At 35.1% G+C, this 8,622-nt stretch overlaps 1 pseudogene; it reads left to right on the top strand.

Moving 5' to 3' along the window:
- Window positions 1-758: 758 nt before the first annotated feature.
- On the top strand, window positions 759-5,354 carry LOC107660131 (5-demethoxyubiquinone hydroxylase, mitochondrial-like; annotated as a pseudogene).
- Window positions 5,355-8,622: the final 3,268 nt, after the last annotated feature.

Below are 8,622 nucleotides of genomic sequence, written 5' to 3'. Positions count from 1 at the left end.
GCCAGTGAATCTCAACCTTTTGGCGTACCGGACCCCAGTCCAATTCAGAACCATCCTCAAGGACCCCCAGAACAAAACTGACTCATCTATGTATCATTTGTGTCTTTGTGAGGACCAAATGCAGTCAAGTATAATTCAAGTTAGTTGACTTGTCCAGTATTTGGCCATATCATCAGCTATATTGGATTTTTCTTTCATGGTAAAATGTCATGTCAAAATATACAAAATTTATACAAACATTCATACATTATACGGACCCCCTGGCCTTATGTCAAGGACCACTAGGGGTCCACGGACCCCTGGTTGAGAAACACTGGTCTACGCCACTGAATTGCATCATTGAATACAACTGTGCAAGTATAGGAATAACATTTATCTATGGGAAACTTTTACACTGACTACCCAATCATGTGGAAAAATGTCTGGTGCTGGAAGTAGATGATGCAAATCACCATCAGTTTAGCTGTCCTACTGACAAATGTGTTCTGAACTGCTTCCATACATTTAGTAAACCAAACTCAAAGACTTGTTGGACTCATTTGTGTGAGAGTGCCACATATGGGGCTTTGAGTGTAAAGTTTATAATACACTAAAAGTAATATTTTGTGATGCCTTGTCTTAACAGTTTTTCTCAGTTTGCTATCGCTGTCTCCACAAACAGTTTTCTCTGTGACATAATCAACATCATACACCCGACGTCTCCACGTGCACGAACGTAGCGACGCAATGACGTCCCTTAAAAGCGCTACAACCTTCAGCGCTAATAGATACCTTTTCTCTTTAATGTTAGATATATAATTGTATAATTTGTAGACATGCAGAGAGCCGCGAAGTGTGCTTTGAGACGGGACCTTAGTCGTGCTTTCTGTCCGTCAAGCGTCAGGAACTGTCGTGCAGTAAAGAGAGGTAATCATGAGCTGATGTGTCCTGGAGTCGGACCACACACTGAAGTAAAGAAAACAATTCCTCGAACTTCTGCTCTAATACTGTTTGAATGATGGCTTTTAGTGATGGGAACCTGGGAATAAGAACGGTGAAAATAATTCAAACTTAGATGATTTGCAAAGGTTACATTGTTTTGATTTCTGTGACATGATATTTTTTTATTTTGGGAAATTTGTAGTTCCTCTCTATGGACCCTTTTCACAAGACTGTGATGACGCGTTTAACGGTCATCAGCATCGTAAATCCTCGAACGTTTTTCATATTTGTATTTTTTTTTAATGTATGTATACATTATTTATAACACTATTATTTGTATTATATCACCTTGTGATAATTCTTTATGGAGTAACGCAATATTGTAATGCATTATTTTTAAAAGTAACTTTCCCCAGCACTGCTAGTAACAACAAAATCACAAAACAAAAAGAAATAAAGAAAAAAGAAAAAGAAAAAAAAACATACAGGGCCAGGGGTAACATAAATGACATTATATAAGGTAAAGGTGCCTCAAAAGGCACTTTTTAACAACCAGGCAAAAGGTCACAGAGCATTCAGTCAACTGGGAGGGACGGTAAATTTGACATCGTTCTCTCTTCTGACTGCCGTTATCAGTCTCTCTCAATTTTTTCCTTTTATTGAAAGTCATGAAAACACTATCATGGAGTTTTTCTTTTGCTATATGAGCAAATGGGAATGCCAAAAATATATTTGTGGTACTCTCCCATTCACTTTTTTTTTTAAAGATTTTTCTTTCTGTATTTTTTTCATTAGGATTATCAACAAGTATACAAAAATATACAACCCTAGTAACCAGTGTTGGGGGTAACGCATTACAAGTAACACGAGTTACGGCTAGCAAAATAAATAGATTTATTAGAAAATATTTGTCCTTTAGATTCTTATCAACATGATAAAAACCAAATAAAACATCCTTGTACAACAAAGAAAAATTGTCTAAGAGAGAAGCACGTATAAATAAACAGAATTTTTTCCAAAAAATTGTTACATGGGTACATTCCCAAAAAAGATGAGAGACAGACTCATCTACCATTCCACAAAAGGAACAAAGAGGATCCTTCTCCGGAAGCATTTTTTTAATATAAACATTCACAGGGTAAACTCGATGTAGCAATTTAAAGGATACCTCTTTAACCTTGTTCGTAATTAAATATTTATTGGGTAACGACCACACACTCTTCCAAGGAATATCATAAAGATAATTACTCCAGTGAAATACAACAGAAGGAACAGTAGTTATATCATTCTGAAAAAGATGTTGAATCTTTCTATTCCTGAAAGAAGGGCTGAGCGCAAAGCAAATTTTCCCTATCACTGTTTCACAGGGAACAGAATCAACAGAGTTTTTTAAAAGTGCAATAGCTCCACTGGGAATGGCGTCCATAACTATGGCAAAATCACGTGGGGTGACAGGAATACAATATTTTCTTAAGAACTCAGAATAAGAAAGTAAATAACCATTACTATTTAAAAGCTGAGAAACCAAAAAAATATTATTTTTAAACCAATCAGGAAAAAATATAGATTTATTTTTATAACAGATATCATGGTTATTCCAGATAAAATAACGGTGGGGACTGAAGTTGTGTTTATATATTAAGTGCCGAGCCAATAGCACCTGCTTGTGGAAGTTTGATAATTTAATAGGTAGTTTAGAGACATTATAATTACATACCAACAAAAAGGGGAGACCACCAACTTTGGAGAAAACATAACATAAACATAACATAAACAAAAGAAATCGGGACCATTCAAAAACTGCCTCAACCAATTTATCTTAAATGTATTGTTTAAGGAAGAAAAGTCAAGAAAATTTAGACCCCCATGATCATAGCTGTTTATAACGACAGATTTTTTGATATAGTGTCTCCTGTGTTTCCAAAGGAAGTCAAAAAGCATTCTATCAACCTCAACACAGATAGACTTATCCATATACAAAGAGAGAGCAGGATAGGGTACTCTCGAAATATCCTCAGCTTTGGCAAGGGTACTCTCCCATTCACTGCTATTCAAGTTAACCCAACTATGACGACTTCCGCTGCCGAGAAACCCAGAAATGTGAAAAAGGTCCATATTTCAGATACTTGCAGATGAGGACTAAAATTAAAGTAATATTTTTTGTTTGTAATGCAGATATGTGAATCATGATATTTTCAGACATTATTTCATATCCTAATGTACTGAATATTAATTTACTTATTATTATAATATTACTTTACTGCTAACTGGGTACAAAATAAGGCCTGTTTTTTTTTTTCTTTGATTCCAACAAGTGACTAGTTTGGAATTGCTTACATAACATTCAGAAAATTTAGAGTAACTTTTTTTTTTTTTTTTTTTTTTTGCAAGCCTGTTAAAATTGTGTACATATCTAGTTTAAAACCAGTATAAACCCCTGTTACCAATTAACCTGAATAATGCAGTAAACATTAAATTATGTAATTGTTTTACCTCCATAAAGTAGAATAAGCTCCTTTCTTATAATATCAAAAAATGCTGACTTTATACAGAAATACACATTTTTTCATTTGTGCTGTTTCGTAGTTTTTCAAATGATTACTATTATTTTAAAATGTGGAAATAGTAATAATAAGCAATGAGAAGGTGTGTTTAACCTTTTGTATGTTTTAAGGCAAAGTGAATGTGTTCGTTGTCTTATTCTGTTGCAATGTGTACAGTAAATAGCTCAGTGTTATGCAGAAGATACAGCATCCTTCCTCCACCACGTGACGAAGAGGAGAAAGCCATGCTGGACAGTATGTTGAGGGTTGATCATGCAGGAGAGTACGGAGCCAATCGCATCTACGCTGGGCAGATGGCAGTTCTCGGTAGAACTCAGACAGGGCCTCTAATCCAGGTACTGAATGTCATTCTAATGGCTTTAAATGCACATATTCAGTTTAATACAATAACTGATGTAAATGTACTTTTCACATCTGCAGTATATGTGGGACCAAGAGAAAATGCATTTGGAAAAGTTTAATGAGATCCTGGGTGATTATGGAATATCGCTGGATTTGCATTAGGTATGATCTTAACTAGGATTGCTTGTTTACTTGCTTTTGCATAATAACTTTTAATAATTTTAATAATTAATAATTTGCTCCTGCCTCTGTGGTTTCAGGGGCCTGTACTGCTCTTCTGGGTAAGGAAGGGGCCATGGCCTGCATTGTTGCAGTAGAGGACAGCATCTCAGAGCACTACAACAGCCAAATCCGAATACTAATGGAGGCTGACCCAGAGAGATACACAGAATTACTACAGGTAATGTGTGTGTGTTTATATCAGTGCTGTGCATGCACACTTCTAGTACAGCATATATAATCACCACTTTATGCAACCATCTATTTTAATAGGCATCTATTCTTTTGAGTAAAATGCAAAAAGGTGGATATCTAAAATGCACACTGAGACATAAACCAAATGTTTTTAATTCAGTCAGCTTATTAAAGAGTTTCGTGATGATGAAATAGAACATCATGACACGGGATTAGAGCATGACGCAGAGTCGGTGAGTTTGATATGTTGGTTTGCTTATTTGGTTCATAGGAAAAGTATATTCAGGGACGCGGGAAGTAGGGGTGCTGAGGGGGCTGCAGCACCCCCTGTTTTCACATGGTTGCAAATGCAATGCCAAGTTTGTTCATTTAAATTTATTCAGTTTTAGCATTTAATAATTTATTTGTAATGATCTCTGAAATGTAAATTGTAAGTGGGCTATAATAAACCCATGTTTATCTTTATAAACATGATTAATTTTACTTGTGATGTTTTCTATATGGGATGATTAGCCTAGTCTTCATGAACACGTGACGCTAGTGCGTGGTATCAGACATGAACTGTACAGAATGCGAACAAGATTAACTTTAATACAAGGAGATAATGTCGCAAAAGCGAATATCAGATTTTTTTAAATGCCCATGCCAGCAAAAACTTTCCAAAATCGGCATCCAAACAACAACAGCCCCAGCACCGACGTAAGTGACCCCCCCAAACCCCCCACCCCAGGTACCAGGATATTTGATTTTGAAAACAGTAATACAGGTTGGCTGTAAAGCTGCTATCTATATTTCGCAGCGTATTTAGTGTCATTTTAACAATGCATGACGTGTAAATATTGTTTTGTTTCTGTCAATCTTGTACAGTAAGTAGTTGATTTAAGGAGAGCACATTTTGAAAGAGTTTAGGGTCAGTTTATGTAATGCTGAAAGAAAACTTTTGACATCTACAACATTTGAAACAATTTTCTAATTGTCTCACAAAGCTGTTTATTTGCTCCAATTAAAAGTGTTCACAAAATCATTGTTTTGTTTTATTTTGAGCTTAGAGGACACCCTTAACAGACAGGCTATAAAAGAAACCATAGTGGCTTAAAATAAGCCATGACATCATCACAGACAAAAGTTCATATATTGATAATACATTCCAAGTAAAGTGGCTTGAAGATTGAAATGATTGCAAGTAATGAAATATGAAAGGCATGTTGTCTGTATGGCGCCACTTGGTGGTCATAATATGTAAGATGACTTAAAGTGATAGTCTAACCAACAAATATGAAAATTATTTTCGTTCCCATTGACTTCCATTGTATGGACAAAAAATACAATGGAAGCCAATGGGAACCAAAACTGCTTATCAACATTCATCAAAAATATCTTCTTTTGTGTCCTTTACTAAAAGGCACAAGAAAATGTATTTAATGCAAGAAGGTGTACTGTATAGCTCTATGAAAATATGTCTTGCTATGAACGCCAGACCTCCAGAGAACATTTTTCAGAATGGATAAGAAATAGGAGATTAGATTAGAATAGTGGATGACAGTGGAAGAAGTTCACGTTTATTTGTGCAGCGAGTACTTGCAGTTAATATATTTCCTGAAAATAAAATCCATGACCTTGTCATTGCTACCCCTACATTCCACCACTTGAAGTATAAGGAACATGAAGACAGACATTAATGTAACATCTGACACTTACAAGCAGAGATTCGGTGAACTGAGCAGTTTGTCTTCCCATGAACCAGTTTTCCATCTCACAATGCATCAGATGTTTCAGTGTTCGGATGACATCACCTTCCATCCATACAGCACCCAGAGACAAACTACTGCCAGCTCTAGTTCACATATATAAACAGTGACGTGTGTGTTCATAAATCATAAATCATGTCTCCCAGTTTAGCTCCTGTTGCAAAACACTCATAAATTTCAAAAGGTTTGAGAAGAGGTTAAACAACAGTGCTCTGATTTTGTTTAGAGTATGCATTGTGTAAATGACAGCTGTCAAACCTTTCTGAGATGCCACATTGCTGCATTAGATGTGTTCATTTCTCCAAAGCACAACTATAACATTCATGACATAATGGAACATTAATGGCATAAATACATGCCCTACATACATAATGCCTGAAATAAATAATTTATTATTAGATATATTTATTTCATATTTTTTTTACCTGGTAGTTTTTAATGGTTTTATATTTCATTATGGATAATAAAATATAAACAATATTTTTCCCATCACTGCTGTTTTTCCCTCTTTTTTGACATATATCGTTAAGACATAAATGATTAATATTTATTTATGCCCACCTATTCTCTGAACGGCAGCAGAATTTGCGCATCTTAAAGCCCACCTGAGTCAGGGGTTTATTTCTGTTTTAGATTAATAGTGCTGACAGGTTCATTGCATGATGTAAGATGTTTAAAAAAAGCAATAAGTATTGAACTGCATATTTGGCATCCAGATTGTGTGACAAAATTACCATAACATAAAAGCATGAGTGATGAGTCCAGTCAATCTGCAGGTGTTAATACCAGTAAACCATAAAACCGACAACTATATTATCTCACTGTTTAAGAGAACAGAGAGAAAATACCAAAACTTTGAGTCAATGCACAGATGTGTTCACAAAAAACATCATGAAATAGGAAGGATGTTAAAATGGAAGTAAACAATATTATTCCACCAATTACTTTTCTCCAGAAGGAAGTTTATTTTTTATTTTTGTATTTTTTTTACTCCCAACGCCTGTCTTCCAGATTTACCCATTTGTTCATAGACCATAAATGTATTTTTATGTGCCTGAACTCAACTTTGTTGACCAGATCTTTTTTAAAGCTCATGATATTAAGCAGCCAATTTGCAGTAATGACCTTTTTCAGTTGCCATGGGTCAGACCTACTTGGGAACTATCAACCTTTATTTCAGCACCCCAAATACTTAACCATAAAGCTTCCTACAATAATGTCCCACAGTGCCAGAGCCAACAGTAACCACAGAAGGACATCCTGTCTTTACCATTTCATTCTGTCATCATAAATATAACATCACTCTATCGGTTATAATATTTGACTATTAATCTCACTCACTTCACAGTCTGTTAGTGTGTTGAGTTTTTTTTTTTATGCATGATCACTTCATCCAACATGACAGATGGCTACATAATAGTAATTGTAACTCTTTGTGTTTGTTCTTAACTTCTTCTCTACCCTAAAAGTGTATGAGAGTCAGAGACCATAAATCACATAGACCCCAAACTTGACATGATGGTACCAAACGTGCACTGCTACTCAGGCACACAGACACGCATCTGTCTGACATTAAGTGGTGCTATGTTTTAAATCATAACTTTGGAACCTACACATTTTTTTTCTGACATTTTGAATTTTCAGGAAAATCTCCTGGACTGTTGGTCTGATTTGCATGAAATTTGAAGAAATTATCAAAAGAATTTAGATGTCTACGCATTGCAAAGACATAAGCTAATGACAACTTGAGGGGCTGCCTATTTTAACTAATGGACTTGTCAAATTCTACCCATAGAGTGTGCTACAACAGAAAAACCCTCATAAATCTGCAACCATATGTTCCATCAAGTTGAAAATTGGTATGCTTTGAGGCAAATGCTAACATATTCTTTAAATATCACTCCGATAAACTAACAAACATGTCCACCAACAGTCAATCAAATTTCAGCAGCTAATAGTGTCTAATAAGGGACGACCATTACAAAAATGGACATGTTTGCACCTAGTGTCAAACTAAGGCTGTGTACAAAATTATGTTAGCATTTGGTGCTAGAAGTTTTTATAAATTATATGCTACCATCAAAATGTTTATTTTCTAGGAATTCTTGCATCAAGCACTACAAAATATATATCATGTTTTTATTTTTACATATAAAATTTATCCACCATTCTAATTTTCTGAAAAACCTCCTTTTTCATAATTGAGACATTTTAAGGCCTAGGCCATTTGTCACACAGAATTGGGTATGCACAATCTTAAGATACTCCAGAGAAAAAGTTTTCAAAAGAATTTTGATTCATTTAGTTGTTGTGGAGATAGGCTGAAATGTTTTTAGGAATGGCCCATAGTGACTAATTGGCTTATATCTTGTGAATGCAATGTCCGCACTTCACAAAATGTGGTAGGCCTACATATGGACAATAGGACAGTCTGATGAAACTTGCCAAGTTTCATGAATTTCTGATGCTCAGGGGGGGGGAATGAGATGACTAACTTGTAAGACTAGTCTAAGCATTTTACGTAACTGGCCACAGTATAAGATCACTTTGATTTCTGTAATCATGAACATTATAATTTTTTGTATTTTATATTTTTTGTATTTTAAACAGAAAAATCCATGTCTAAACTGGTA

This window comes from Sinocyclocheilus anshuiensis, unplaced genomic scaffold, assembly GCF_001515605.1.
Source record: "Sinocyclocheilus anshuiensis isolate Anshui unplaced genomic scaffold, SAMN03320099.WGS_v1.1 scaffold55, whole genome shotgun sequence".
In the NCBI taxonomy this organism is placed as follows: Eukaryota; Metazoa; Chordata; class Actinopteri; order Cypriniformes; family Cyprinidae; genus Sinocyclocheilus; species Sinocyclocheilus anshuiensis.
Note: the sequence above shows the minus strand (reverse complement) of the source record. Positions and strands in the feature narration are given on the sequence as shown.